The sequence below is a fragment of the Helianthus annuus genome, chromosome 2 (assembly GCF_002127325.2).
Source record: "Helianthus annuus cultivar XRQ/B chromosome 2, HanXRQr2.0-SUNRISE, whole genome shotgun sequence".
Taxonomy (NCBI): domain Eukaryota; kingdom Viridiplantae; phylum Streptophyta; class Magnoliopsida; order Asterales; family Asteraceae; genus Helianthus; species Helianthus annuus.
The window spans coordinates 44,288,295-44,302,644 of record NC_035434.2 but is presented as its reverse complement, the minus strand read 5'-3'; positions in this window follow the sequence as shown (position 1 = coordinate 44,302,644).

Here is a 14,350-nt window from a genome sequence, read left to right as displayed (position 1 = left end):
AGCACAGCCCTCAGTACAAAAAATGATGAAACATTGAAAAATGCTAATCATGTGCTGTTGAAGAAAAGATTCTCTAAAGGGAACACACCTAAAGTCGAGTCGTCATCTCTCTGCGGAACGGAAGTTCTGACCTGAGCTCTCACGGTTTCGCATTTAACCCTTTTACAGATATCATCTAGGTATACTCACCTGTAAGACTGAATATTGGGATCTGGATATGGGAGTATATTCAAGTGGTGGGACATGCGAATAAGTTTAAGTTCTTAAGACACTAATCTCGTATCTCGAAACAGTTGAACTTTATGTGAAAATTTAAGTGGACCAGTATACTGACAATCTAAGTGAATTGTTTAGAACTTAAAATGAAATGAAGCTTAACGGTGTTAGTGATTTGTCTCAAAAACTGATATGATCCTCTTACACAAACTCACAAAAATATTGTTTGTAGATATTTCTTTTCTGCATTTCATTTCTTTTAAAAATCCAAAAAGATTTTAAGTGTGTTTAGCATAAAATTTTGAAAAATTCAAAAAGGTTTTCGACAACTGGTGCTGGAAAGCTGATTTTCAAAATTCCAAGTGATAAACATGATGAACATCATTTGAGGGAGAATTTGAGTAAAAAGGTTTTAAAGGCAATCCTACATGTGTTTATCAGAAAATTTTAAATGTTTAATCATTTTTTTACAAGAGGTTCATCAGAGATCTACAAGTGGTGCTTGAGGTCGCGTTCATCAGAGATCTACAAGTGGTGCTTGAGGTCGCAAAGTCTTTATGCTATAAAACGTATGTTTGTGGTAGAGATTATGCAGGTTAGTCAGGTTCCGATACCTGAAGAACAGAATGAATGACATGTACTGATCCTGTGTGCCAGGTTACAATCCAGACTACGATCCCATCTGATTGAAAGGGGGAGTCTGTAGATGCAATGAGCCAGATTCAAGTCCTGGAAAAGTATATAGAGCCAGGTTGTATTCTTGGTCCTGTGGATTGCTGATGAACTTAAGGAATCAAGAGATCTGATCAAGAGAATTAGAAGACTTGAGAGCCAGCTTGCGATCCTGAGTTTGAGCACAACTCGAGGGGGAGCCTGCTTGCTCAAAAAGAGTTTATTCGAGAGGAGTCTGTTGGTGCTGATAGAGAGAAGAGAGAGGTTGAGGATGCTTTACAGTGTCAGATACTTCAAGAGAGTTCGAGAGGACTGATAAAGACTGAAGATGCGAAGACTCGACACTTAAGACTCGTCAACATTCGAGGGGGAGTCTATTAGTGCATGCGTCTGTCGAGTTCGTCTTGTATCGAATCTTGTACTTAGAATGTTAGAACAGGGCACGTATTTCGAGGTTGTATGTAATTTAGCATGAAATGGGTTAATTCCGCTTGAAAGGTGTGTAAGTAATTCCTCACGAAATCAGATTCCGCATGGAATCTGATTCCGCTTGGAACCCTTTCAAACGGAATTACAACTCTATAAATACCCACCTCCATGCGAAATCAGTACTCTTTCCGGTCAGTGTAACGAAGTGCTGTCGAAGTGCCGTCTTGCTGTAATTTGTCATCTTATCAATCAAAAAGGCAGTTTATAAGTATATCTTGCTGAATTGACCTCGTAATGTCTGTTTCCGCCTTTCATTTTGAGGATAAACTCTTCTGTTCGACTCGTTCGGGTCCGAAACCGATCCTACATGGGGATATTAGGATGATCGGGCTAATGATGATGAGGATTGGGGGTATGTGCATCAAGGTAACCTCTACAATGCAAGAGGGTTTGAAGATTATGAGTTTGGCTAACAAAACGCCAACTTTGTGGGAACAATGACTACGGGTATGGGAATAGGAGGAATGACGGTTACGAAAACAACCGCCAAACACGGAACAACAATCAAAGGAACCGGAATGATGGGTTTCACAACAATAACAACAATGCTAACCCTAACCGGATTCCTCGTTTCGTGGGAGGGGGTAATCAAATGGATAACCAAGGTGGAAACCGAAGAGATGATAGAAGAGGTGATAGGGGAGGTGATAGAAGGGACAATCGAAGACCGGTCGATCAAGAAGTTAACGGTCCGCATCGTCGTCAACTACCTCCACGGGGAGTGAATGACCGTTTTCGACCGGTAGTTACCAACAATGACTCTCCAATAGTGTGTGAAAGGGGAATGTTCGATTGTAAGCCCCACTACATCAACATACCTCCCCATTTCAATGGGAGGTCTAATGATGAACAGTACACGCATTTGGCGGAGTTTTCCTCCATTTGTAACACTATCGGGGGTCACAACTTTACATTGGAGGAGGTCAAACTTTGATTATTCCAGTTTTCGCTTAAGGATAAAGCGAAGCAGTGGTTCTTTACACTTCCAGCGAATAGTATCCGGACATGGGGCGAGATGCAATAAGTATTTCTTGATGAATACTATTCAATGGCGAAGACTGATGATACACGGGATGAAATAAGGTCGTTTCGGCAACTATCGAGTGACCGTTGCATGAAGCGTTCACTCGATACAAAGAATTGATTCGGAAATGCCCACATCACCAAATAGAAAAGTGGGAGTTGGTGAAATGTTTTGTACGGGGTTTGGATGATGTGACGTGGAATCGCCTCGAGTCAACGAGCAACGGGACTCTATTGAGCAATCATGAAGATGATGATTGGGAATTTCTCGAGCGAATGAGCAAGCGGCCGAAGGAAAAGGAATCGGCCGATAGAGCCAAGAAACATCCCGTCTCCCGGTCACTTCCCGATCTTGATTCTAAGGATCGGATTTCTACTTTAGAACGGGAAATGGCTCGTATAAAAAAGAAGGAGGTGAACGCGGTACAATTTGCGGTGTGTGAAGAGTGTGGAGATATCGGCCATAGAACCGAGCAATGTCCAACGGGGCCGAGTGATTACATCGTGGAGGTAAACCAAGTGTATGGAGATCGAAAGCAATATGACATGAATTCCAACACTTACCATCCGGGTTTGAGAAATCACCCTAACTTCCGGTACATTAATGCCTCGAATCAAACGAACCCGAATTTTCAATCGGGAAATCAAGGTGGGTCCTCGTATAACAATCGTCAAGGTGGTAACCAAGGGGGTTACCAAAGGAATTACAATCAAGGGGGTAACCAAGGGTATCAAAGCCGAGAAAGCAATTATCAACGGGGTTACAACCAAAGTGGAAATGGGGCTGGTGCTTCGAACTCCCAAGGTGATGACTCGATAAATTCAAAATTCGATGCCATCATGAATGCTGTGAGTAATCTTACTAATTCACATCAAGAATTCAAAGCCGAAATGATGAAAGAGTTGGAAGTAAGAGATAAATCTCATATGGCGTTGGAGAAGCAAGTGGGGCAACTTGCCCAAGAGATGGCTCAAATTCGTGGAAGTGGAGGAAGACTCCCAAGCGACACCAATGTGAACCCTAAGCATCAAGGGTCAAACTCGAAGAACATGAATGAGATACCAATTAATAAAATTACCTTACGTAGCGGTCGAGTCGTAGATAATGGTGTCAAAACACCATCACCCCAGTTTGTTGAAGGGGTGGTGGAGGATGCTAGTGAGGATGAAAAGGAGGATGGTCAAACGGGTCAAAAAAATGATTTAAAAAAGAATAATAACACTCCTGTTGTGACCATACCCGTCCCTAAGGCAAAGGAAAAGAGTGTGGAGGCTAATACCGCCCCCTATCTCGAAGCATTGAAGGGACCCGTGAAGAAAGTTGTAAACAAAAGAGGTCCACAACAAGAAGAGTTGTTGGAAATTTTCAAACAAGTAAAAATTAATTTACCTCTTTTGGATGTAATCAAACAAGTACCTTCTTATGCTAAGTACTTGAAAGAATTGTGTACCCAGAAACGAACTCATAAACTTCCAAAAAAAAAATTAGATTTAACAGAAAATGTGAGTTCGATTCTTTCGGGTGCATTTCCACCTAAGCTCCAAGATCCGAGTGCGCCTATCAATTCAATTCAAGTAGGCGATTTTAAAATCAGCCGGGCACTTCTAGATCTTGGTGCTAGCGTGAGCATTCTACCGGGTAGTTTGTATGACCAATACGAGTTTTGGTCCACTTCAGTCGTCAAACACCACCGTGGTGTTTGCCGATTTGACACCCAAATTACCCCGTGGAATTGTCTCGGTTGTGATAGTAAAAACTAAGGATTTTTACTATCCGGTGGACTTTTTGGTACTTGATTATGTGGCCAAGGACCCAACTAAGCAACCTACGGTGATTTTGGGCCGACCGTTCTTAGCAACCGCAAATTCTCAAATTGATTGCAAAACAGGAATGGTCGATATGACATTTGGAAACCGAAGGTTGAGGTTACATGTTTTTTCCGAACTTATGAACCATCCAGTTGATGATGAATGCTATATGGCGGACATTGTTGACATGTGTATACCTCTTTGCGACATAGTCGTGGATGGGGAAAACAAAATGGAGGATTGTTATATGTTTGACAGGTCACAGGTGGAGATGGATAAGACCATAGACGAGGAGGTGAAAAGTTTGGAGGTGCTTGCGGTTAGAGAAGGAAAGCCGACATGGACGCACCAAGTTGAGAGTTTCCCGGAGGGCATTGACACTAAATTGAAGCCGTCATTAGTAAAGCCTCCGGAGGTTGAATTGAAAGCATTGCCGAAGCATCTCAAGTATGCTTATGTGGGTGAAGGCAATACACTCCCGGTTATCATTGCATCAAACTTGACCGAGGAACAAGAAGAAAAATTGATGGGTGTTTTGGTCACCAATCGGGCGGCAATTAGTCCCTCAGTGGTGATGCATAAAATAATCACGGAAGAAAGTGTGACTCCCGTTCGAGATGCACAACGAAGATTAAATCTGAATACGCGGGAGGTGGTGAAGAAAGAAGTGCTGAAATGGCTTGATGCGGGTATCATTTATCCGATCTCGGATAGCCAATGGGTGAGCCCAACGTAGATGGTTCCAAAGAAAGCGGGTATACAAGTCGTCAAAAATGACGCAGGTGAAGAGGTAGCCACAAGGCCGGTAACCGGGTAGCGAATTTGTATTGATTATAGGAAGTAGAATACCGCAACTTCCAAAGATCATTTTCCTTTACCGTTCATTGATCAAATTGTTGAGAAATTATCGGGGCAACAATTTTATTGCTTCTTAGATGGTTATTCTGGTTATAATCAAATTGCCATCCATCCAGAAGATCAAGCAAAGACAACGTTTACTTGTCCCTACGGCACCTTTGCATTTAGGCGAATGCCGTTTGGACTATGTAACGCCCCCGCCACCTTCCAAAGGTGTATGATGAGTATCTTTTCAGATATGGTGGGGAAGTCTTTGGAAATCTTCATGGATGATTTCTCAATTTTTGGGTCGTCATTTGAGGCTTGTTTGGACCAATGGGACAAAGTACTAAAAAGGTGTGTCGAAACTAGTTTGGTCCTAAGTTTGGAAAAGAGCCATTTTATGGTTCAAGAGGGAATCGTGTTGGGACACGTGGTGTGGAGTCGTGGGATAGAGGTTGATCGTGCAAAGGTACAAGTTATATCTACTTTGCCGTATCCAACGAGTGTTAAAGGTGTTAGGTCATTCTTAGATCATGCGGGTTTTTACCGACGGTTTATTAAGGGTTTTAGTGACATAACCAAGCCTTTATGTAACTTGTTGTTAAAGGATCAACCATTTGATTTTAACGAAAATTGCCAAAATGCGTTTAACAAATTAAAAGAAAATTTAGTTGAGGCCCCAATCTTGCAATCACCCAATTGGTCTTTACCCTTTGAAATTATGTGCGATGCAAGTGATTATGCGGTGGGGGCCGTGTTAGGACAACGGGTTGACAAGAAACCCGTTGCTATATACTACGCGAGTAAAACTCTTTCGGATGCACAATTGAATTACACCACCACCGAAAAAGAGCTACTCGCGGTGGTCTATGCATTGGATAAATTTCGGTCGTATATATGGGGTAGTAAAGTGATTATTTATTCTGATCACACTACAATTAGGTACCTCATGGAGAAGAAAGATGCAAAACCGAGGTTGATCCTATGGGTGTTGTTGCTCCAAGAGTTTGACTTGGAGATCCTGCACAAAAAGGGTACCGAGAATGTGGTAGCGGACCATTTGTCCCGGTTGATGGTTGAAGAGGATCCTAAAGCTTTAGAGATCAATGAGTCGTTTCCCGATGAACATATTATGAAATTAGATAAGTTACCATGGTATGCTAACATTGTGAATTACCTTGTTACAGGTGACTTACCGGCACATTGGGATAGACGAAAGAGGCAACATTTCATGTCTCAAATCAAGTATTACCGGTTGGAAGCACCGCACTTGTGGAAAGAGTGTGCGGATCAAGTGATTAGAAGATGCATAGACGATGAGGAAATTCCAAGCGTGTTACAGCATCTACATTCGTTTGCGTGTGGTGGCCATTTTAGTGGCCACAAAACGGATCATAAAGTGTTGAATAGTGGTCTTTATTGGCCAACTATTTTTAAAGACGCAAATGAGTTTTCCAAGAATTGTGTAGAGTGCCAAAAATTAGGGGGTATTTCAAGAAGGGATGAGATGCCCATGCAACCAATCCTCGTAGTCGACATTTTCGATGTGTGGGGTATTGATTTTATGGGCCCATTCCCCAATTCTTATGGCAATTTGTATATCTTGGTGGCCGTTGACTACGTGTCAAAGTGGGTCGAAGCAATAGCCACCAAGACGAACAACCATTCCGTAGTTTGTAATTTTGTTCAAACCAATATTTTCTCAAGGTTTGGGATTCCTCGTGTCATCATAAGTGATGGAGGATCTCATTTTAAAAATGTTCGGTTTGGGAAACTTCTAAAACGGTTTGGTGTTGACCATAGAATTGCTACCCCCTATCACCCGCAAACAAGCGGGCAAGTTGAGGTGTCAAATCGGCAAATCAAAGAGATTTTGCAAAAGACCGTGCGGGCGGACCGTAAGGATTGGTTAATCAAATTGAACGATGCTTTATGGGCCTACGGTACGGCACATAAGACACCCATTGGCACTACACCTTAACGGTTGGTTTACGGTAAAAATTGTCATTTGCCGGTTGAACTTATGCATAAATCATTATGGGCTATTAAAGAGGTTAATGTTCAATATGATGATGCAGGTAAGGAACGGAAACTTAAGCTTTGCGAGTTAGAGGAGCTAAGGGAAATGGCATATGAATGCGCGTCCAAATACAAGGATGGGATGAAGAAGGTGCATGATGCCAAGTTGAGGAAGAAAGAGTTTGAGATTGGGCAAAAGGTGCGGTACTACAATTCGAAGCTCAAATTCTTTCCCGGAAAGCTCCGAAGCAAATGGATGGGACCCTATGTGATCACCCGGGTCTGACAATTGTGTGATGTTACAATCGAGGACCCGAAGGATGGGTCACGGCAAACGGTTAATGGTCATCGGCTAAAACCGTTCCTCAATGGTAACGAAAAGGTGGATGAAAACAAGGAATCGGTGAGCTTCGTGGTAAGCATTCCGGTTTATGAGGTCGACTAGAAAGGACCGGTAACAATTGGTGTAGAGTCATGTATAATTTATTTAATTGTTTGAGTGATCTAGATATAATCGTTTTCGTTTCATATTAACCCGTGTGATTGTGTGAAGTCCGGACATTCCGAACGAGTCATGAAGACGTAAGGTATGTTTTTAGACTTTGTTATGTGCATTGTGGACAATACACGATTTTTTGAGGGGTGGTAGGGCCGTTAACGATTTTCGCATTTTCAAATTTTAACTTATAAAAATTTACAAAAAGAATTTTAATAATTTTTAGGAATTTTTAATGTATATAGTCCCTTTATTAAAAGTTCATAAAATTCCTCCTATTTTTCATAAAAAAAAATTGAAAATTTGAAAATGGGCAACCCGTCGGCGACGGGGTATCAACCCGTCCGCGACGGACTCTCGTTAAGGGCCATCGGCACTTGTCTCCGTACACAGCCAATTAGAGCGTCGCCACCGAGACCACATTTGACAACCCGTCGGCGACAGGGTGATGCCTGTCGGCGACGGGCTTTCGTTTCTCCGTCGGTGTAACTCGTGTTTCACATTAAAAATTCGAACCAAACATAACTTTTACCCAAATAAACTTCACTTTAAACCATTTTTTCACCCAACACATATATCCCATTCAATTTTTATCATCCTCCAACCACAAATTCACTGTCATCCATACGTTTCTCTCTCTCTTATTCATCTTCTTCCCCAAAAATCCCTAGAACCCTAAAATCTTCAAGCTTTCATAACTTTGTCAAATCTCCACCAAATCGATTGATTCTTGAGTCCATTTTGCTTGATTTTTCGAGAGGAACAAAACCCCTATCACAGTTTTCATCAATTCTTGCTCGTTTGCAAGATTTCTGAGCATGAGATTCCAGGTTATTTGAAGGGTGTTCATCAAGTTGCTTGCTTTACATCTTGTTCTTAGTTCTTCTTGTCTAAAACATCAAAGGTATGGATTTTACTTAAAGTTAAGCATGAGTATCATATATTTAGTGTTTTTCTTCCGAAATTTTAGACTTTCTTAGTTTAAGAGTAGGTTGTTTAAACAATGTATGTTGTTCTAGCATGAATTTATGTATGATTGGTTGTTTTGGATGGAATTTGAGCATGTTATAACCATAGTGAAGTGATTACACTCGTTATTTACATGTTTGAACATGAATTTGATGTTGAACCTTGTTGAATTTATAAGACATTGCAAGTTAACAAGTAAAAGTTGATAGGTAGATGATAAAATAAGCGACTTCGGAAGTTTAAAAAGGCGATTTTGCATCTATGTGTTAATTAAAACTTCAACATCACACATCATGTTCAAAGTTTGAGAGTTTAGTAAAGGTTGGGGTTTATATTGATGCTTTTTTTGTTTTGTGCTTGTAGTTATGGCTGGAGGTAGAAAAAAGCAGAAAACTACAGGGCAAGGCTCATCATCGGGAGTGGGATCTTCTTCCGGTTTAATACCGAAGAAGTGGGAGCAACTAAGCTCCGTAGAAGAAGGTGAAGCGAGACTTTATAGGCAGGATTGGGCGTGGGAAAAATTCAGGGATAGTAGAAGCGGTCAAGTATGGGATGAGGAGAAAAAAAAACCTCTATCAGCTTATCAAGATAGGAAGTTAGAGGCCAAACTTTGGAAGTGGAAGATGGTCAACAATGTTAATACTTCAGTACCGGAAAGGGTGGTTTGTTAAAGGGTTGTGAATGTGGAAGAGTTTAAACAAATTGGGATTGTGCAAATGTTTGAGCGTCAAGGATGGGAGAGAGTGCTTGATTGGTGTGAAGGCAACACCTTGCGGGTGTATTTGGCGGAGGTGTGCGAATAGTTGTCAACATTGAGGTTCATGAATAAGGATGATCCTCCCGCTCAGTGGAGATTGATTGGTAAGACTAGTCGAGGGAATATGACAATGTCCTTCGAAACGATTAATTGCATTGCGCGCTTTGACTCTTTGGGGGTGCAAGCATATGATTATCCAACCATTGAGCAATTTTTGGATAATAATATGAATGATGATGATCCGGAGCAAATAACCGCGGCTATCTTACCATACAACGATGGGGGAGCGGCCCAAAGAACTCAAATGGCGATTGAAGGAAGGATTATTCAAGGAATTTCCCTCGAGAATATTTTTTGAGATTCGGTGATCGAGGAGGAATGAGAGCAAGCGATTGTAGGGTTGTCCATTCATTGTTATACGGGACACCTACATTGTCATGGAGGCATATCATAATGATGAACACATGGTTTACCCGGGAGGTATCTCAAAGGCGTTTTATTCCATATGTACGCCTCATCAGTGCTATGATCATTCAACAGAATTGTCTTCCACCAGAATCGTTGTGGGTATCCAAGCCTTTGGAAGAAATCAACCAAGCGGCAATGAAGAAAAATTGGAAGATAGATGTGAAGCTTTCGGGAAACAAATATGTGGTGACCGACAAAATGGGTCACAGGTATGATTTTGTTAATCCAGAAGCACAGCAAGGAGCTGGGGGAGATGAAGAAATGATTGATGAAGAAGACGAGACTGAGCCTCCTGATCCACGGGGACCAAAATAGAGGTACATGAGGCCACACAGGGAGATTAATGCAGATGTGGCAGGTTTTGTGAAACAAAGACAGGGGCCGACGTACAGAAATTTTAACCGCGGGCAACAAGTGGTTTATAATAATGTCTCGGCATGTATAGGCGAGGGCAGAGAATATAGTAGGAGGAGAGAGAACTGGGAAGAGATGCACGGGACCTACACGCAAGAACAGTGGGCCTCCCAAGTATCCTAGCGTGAGAGGATGGAGAAATATATGGAAGAGCAACAATTGCAACAAGCGCTTCAAAGATCTCACATGGAACGCTTGTTACAATTGCAGGAAGAAGATATGACCCAAAGACGGGCATGGGAAGAAAGGGAGGAAAAAGCGTGGCACGAGCGAAACACATTAGAAGATCATCGATGGAGTGCCTTATATGTCTCAAATGAAATGGCTATTAATAATGCCAAAATCCTCCACGATCAGGAGAGACATAGAAGAGACTTTGAGGCTGGCCTTCCTTATGTTGAGCACTCGGGGTGGACCGACTACCCCAACCTCCCTGTTCCACGAGGCCCATCTGATCCATCTCCTCACTGGCCTAAGGCCATAGGCTCCAGCTTCATTCCGATACCCTATCAGCCACCACCTCAAGGAGAGCCGAGCCCACATGATAACTACAGGGAGATGTTTGAGGCCTTCACTGGTTATCCATACCAGCCAAACCCGCCAGTTGATCCCAACGAAAGATATCAGTGGTGAGGGCAAGGTATGTTTTGTGTTGTTGTTGTTGTTGTTGTATATTTTAGCTTCCTTTAGTTTTATTTTATTATTATTTACTTTTTGCCTAGTTAAATGAACGTTGTGGGTGTGTTCCCTATATAACCCTCACGAGACCTCTCGTCCTCCCAAGCTATTGGGGGTTTAAAAGGACTTGTTGCATAAGCTAAATGCAACCGTGATTCCTACGAAAGTGAGTTAGGCTTGTTATTGTTGTAACTGATTTTTCCACAAAAAAATCAAGGTAATTTAACGCATCATTTGGTAACACTTTTATAAAAATGGTAGAACTAACCACCTAACAAATTTCAATGGTTGTGAGAAGCATGCTTCTACACAAGGGTTAGAATTTGTAGGCACATGATGTTCGAGAGACAACCGTTTTTATGAAGAGAAGAAGAAGATATGGGCATCAAGCGACAAAAATCAGGTGCATGCGTTTCCTTTTTACCTTGATTCTTATTTTAGTAATAAGTGGATTGTATTTTGTATTTTATTTTTCTGGGGTGAAATTTTGGGAAGGTTAGCCGTGTCACATCCCTTGTGCGTTTTAAAACTCTAGTTCTTACACATTGAGGACAATGTTTACCTCAAGTGTGGGGATGGGGGAGTAGTAAAAGTTTTCGATTTTGACCCATTCATTTAAACACTACACATTGAGGACAATGTTTACCTCAAGTGTGGGGATGGGGGAAAATTTCAAAAAAAAAAAAAAATTTCAAAAATTTCTTGTTTCAAAAGCGATCTTAAGAGCATAAGTAACCAAGTCAACGAGGGATGTCACAACCTATTTGGTCTTTTGTCATGGTCAAGTTCAAATTAATAGCATGACGGGTATTTAGCGGGTGGTTATCTGAGAATAATTCGCCTAAGGAACTAGCATTTTATGCATATCACATATCATACCCTTATACGTGAGGTTTTGAGCCGCTTTTATATCATAGATTTACATATACATGTTTCTTTGTTTGAGTGGACCATTAGTCGCGCATTGTAGAACTTGCAACTTTTGATACGTTCGAGACCATAGACCGAATACAAGCACGAGAATGATTAAGGCATTAGGTAAACCTTTTTCCTTTTACACCATTTTTATATCCTCACCTAAAAATTATCCCCTAGTAGCCAATTTTGAGCCTAATCCCTTCGTTTGACCACCATTTAGCCAATAACCTTAAAACCTTTTTCTTTTAAACCCGTGTAATGGAAATTCGATTATAGTAGCAAAGTTTGTATAGTTGTATTTGTTTGCTTGCAATTATAAAAAAAAAGAGAGAGAAAAATCAGAAAACGTACGAAAAAGAATAGAAAATCATTGAGAAAAGAACAAAAATATGTGTTTCTAGTTGTTGAATAAAAGGCGAAAATCATTGCCTCATAGTTGATGTTTATGGTTTACTTGAGTTTAGAATAGTTGCGTTGTAATAAAAATCGAATTTTCATCACCTTAGCTACTCCAAGTATCCTATTTCCTACCCTTAGCCTAGCCCCGTTACAACCCTTACAAAGACCTTATGACTTGTGATTAGTATTCGTGATCGGTGGTGGAGAATGATTGAGTTGCAAGCCTATGCGGGTACGTGTTCTAATCGGTGTTGAGCGATTAATTGTTGAAGTGCTAATACATTATACACATTAGCCAATTTTTAAGCCGAGTGGAGAGAATATTGTGAGGGATATGTATGACTTGTTAGTTTTACGGGTGGGTTAATCTTGGATAACCATTATTATATGTGATTATTCACTTGACCGGTAAATATGTGAAAATTGTAAAGAATTTGAACTTTTGTATGATAATAGACCTTAACCTTCGTCTCGGGAATGGGAAATGTATTCGTTGTTCGACCCACGTGAAAGTGAAAAACAGATTTGCTTGAGGGCAAGCAAAAGACAAGTGTGGGGATGTGATACGTGGTTGAAAACCGGTGTTCGTAATTGTGTAACTTTATGTTTTTACATAAGTTATAATCTTGAATAGCCTACTTTTAATTAGATTTGTGTTTTCGCAGGTTTAATGAAGCTTAAGGAGCTTTTCGGGAGCTTTACGAGTCACCGGGTCGAAAACCGGAGCACCGGGACGTGTTACGGATCAGCCGGAAGTTTGAAACGAAGAAATTGGAGAAGTGGGCTGGAGAGCCCGTCGTCGACGGGTCCCAGGCCGTCGGCGACGCCCCCTAGAATTTTCCGTCGGCCACAAGCGTGCGTATCCAGTCAATTAACCCGTCAGAGGAAAAAGCATTTTTGGGAACCCGTCGGTGACGGGCAGCAGAATTCTGAAACGCGAATTTTAGTTGTTTGATTGTTGGGAACGATTCTAATTGGTTGGGGGAGCATTAATCCGGGGGGTTACACTTCGTTTTAGAGTTTTGAATCTCATTGGGGAGCTATAACCACCTACTATTCATCACCAATTGATATCTTATCATATACATCACCTGAATCATCAAAAGATTATCACCATCTTTCACAATCATCAACCCATCACTAACCCTAATCACCTATACATCATCTCTATCATCATCATTCACCAAAACCCTCAACATCCATCACTTCCCCATCATTCAAGCTTCAAGATGATTCAAGACAAGTTCCAATCATCCGGTGTTCAAGCTTCTTCAACCATGAGCGGCAAATCACCTTGGTTTCACCCCGGTGTATGTAGTTGTTTAACTTAGGGTTTTGAATTGTTTCTTGCTTCAACTTTGTGACAAATTGTGTTTGATTTTTTGAAACCATTGACAATAGTTTACATTTGTTTCGTATTTGTAAATTGTCGAACGATGTTAAAAGTTATGACTTTACGAAATGGTTATGTGTAGTTATGCATTGTCGTGGTTAGGTTTTACTTGTGTTGATTACAAAGTGCATTCTTGTCTGTTTTTCAAAACGTTGATAGTTATTGGCACCTAAGTCACGGTACACTAAATCCGCTAATCGTATGCAATTGAGTTGGATTTAAAAACTTGTAGAAACCCTAGGTTGGCGATTACCGAAACCGGGTGTGAACCCTTTTTCTTATTATTGTTTAGTAATCAATCTTTCAGGCATTCGTTAATTAGTAGTTGTTAATCAATTAAACCAATTCCATTAGTTTAAATTCACATCTTTCAATTAAACAAAAGCACAAAAGTATCGGGCAAGCTTCATAAATTGTGACAAATGTTCTAATTCAATCGAATCCACACGCAAACCACATACTCTTCGTGGTTCGACCCCTTGCTACCACTAACTATCTGTTAAGGGTAATTTGGGCTTATAAATATTATGTTGGACCGGAGCGCGACACTCCGATCAATCACCCCCACTCCAAAGAAATTTTCGCCTCACCTTTTCCATGGCTTCAATGGATTTACAAAGGGCTTTAAACATGCAGAGAAAGTAAACCGGAAACGACCCAAGCACCGCCTTAACAAGTGTGAATCTACCTCCAAACGAAAGGGTTGAAGACTTCCAAGAACTAAGCTTGGATTTAAAACGGTCAATAATAGGAACCCAATTTTTTGATTACTAACATATATGAGATACAT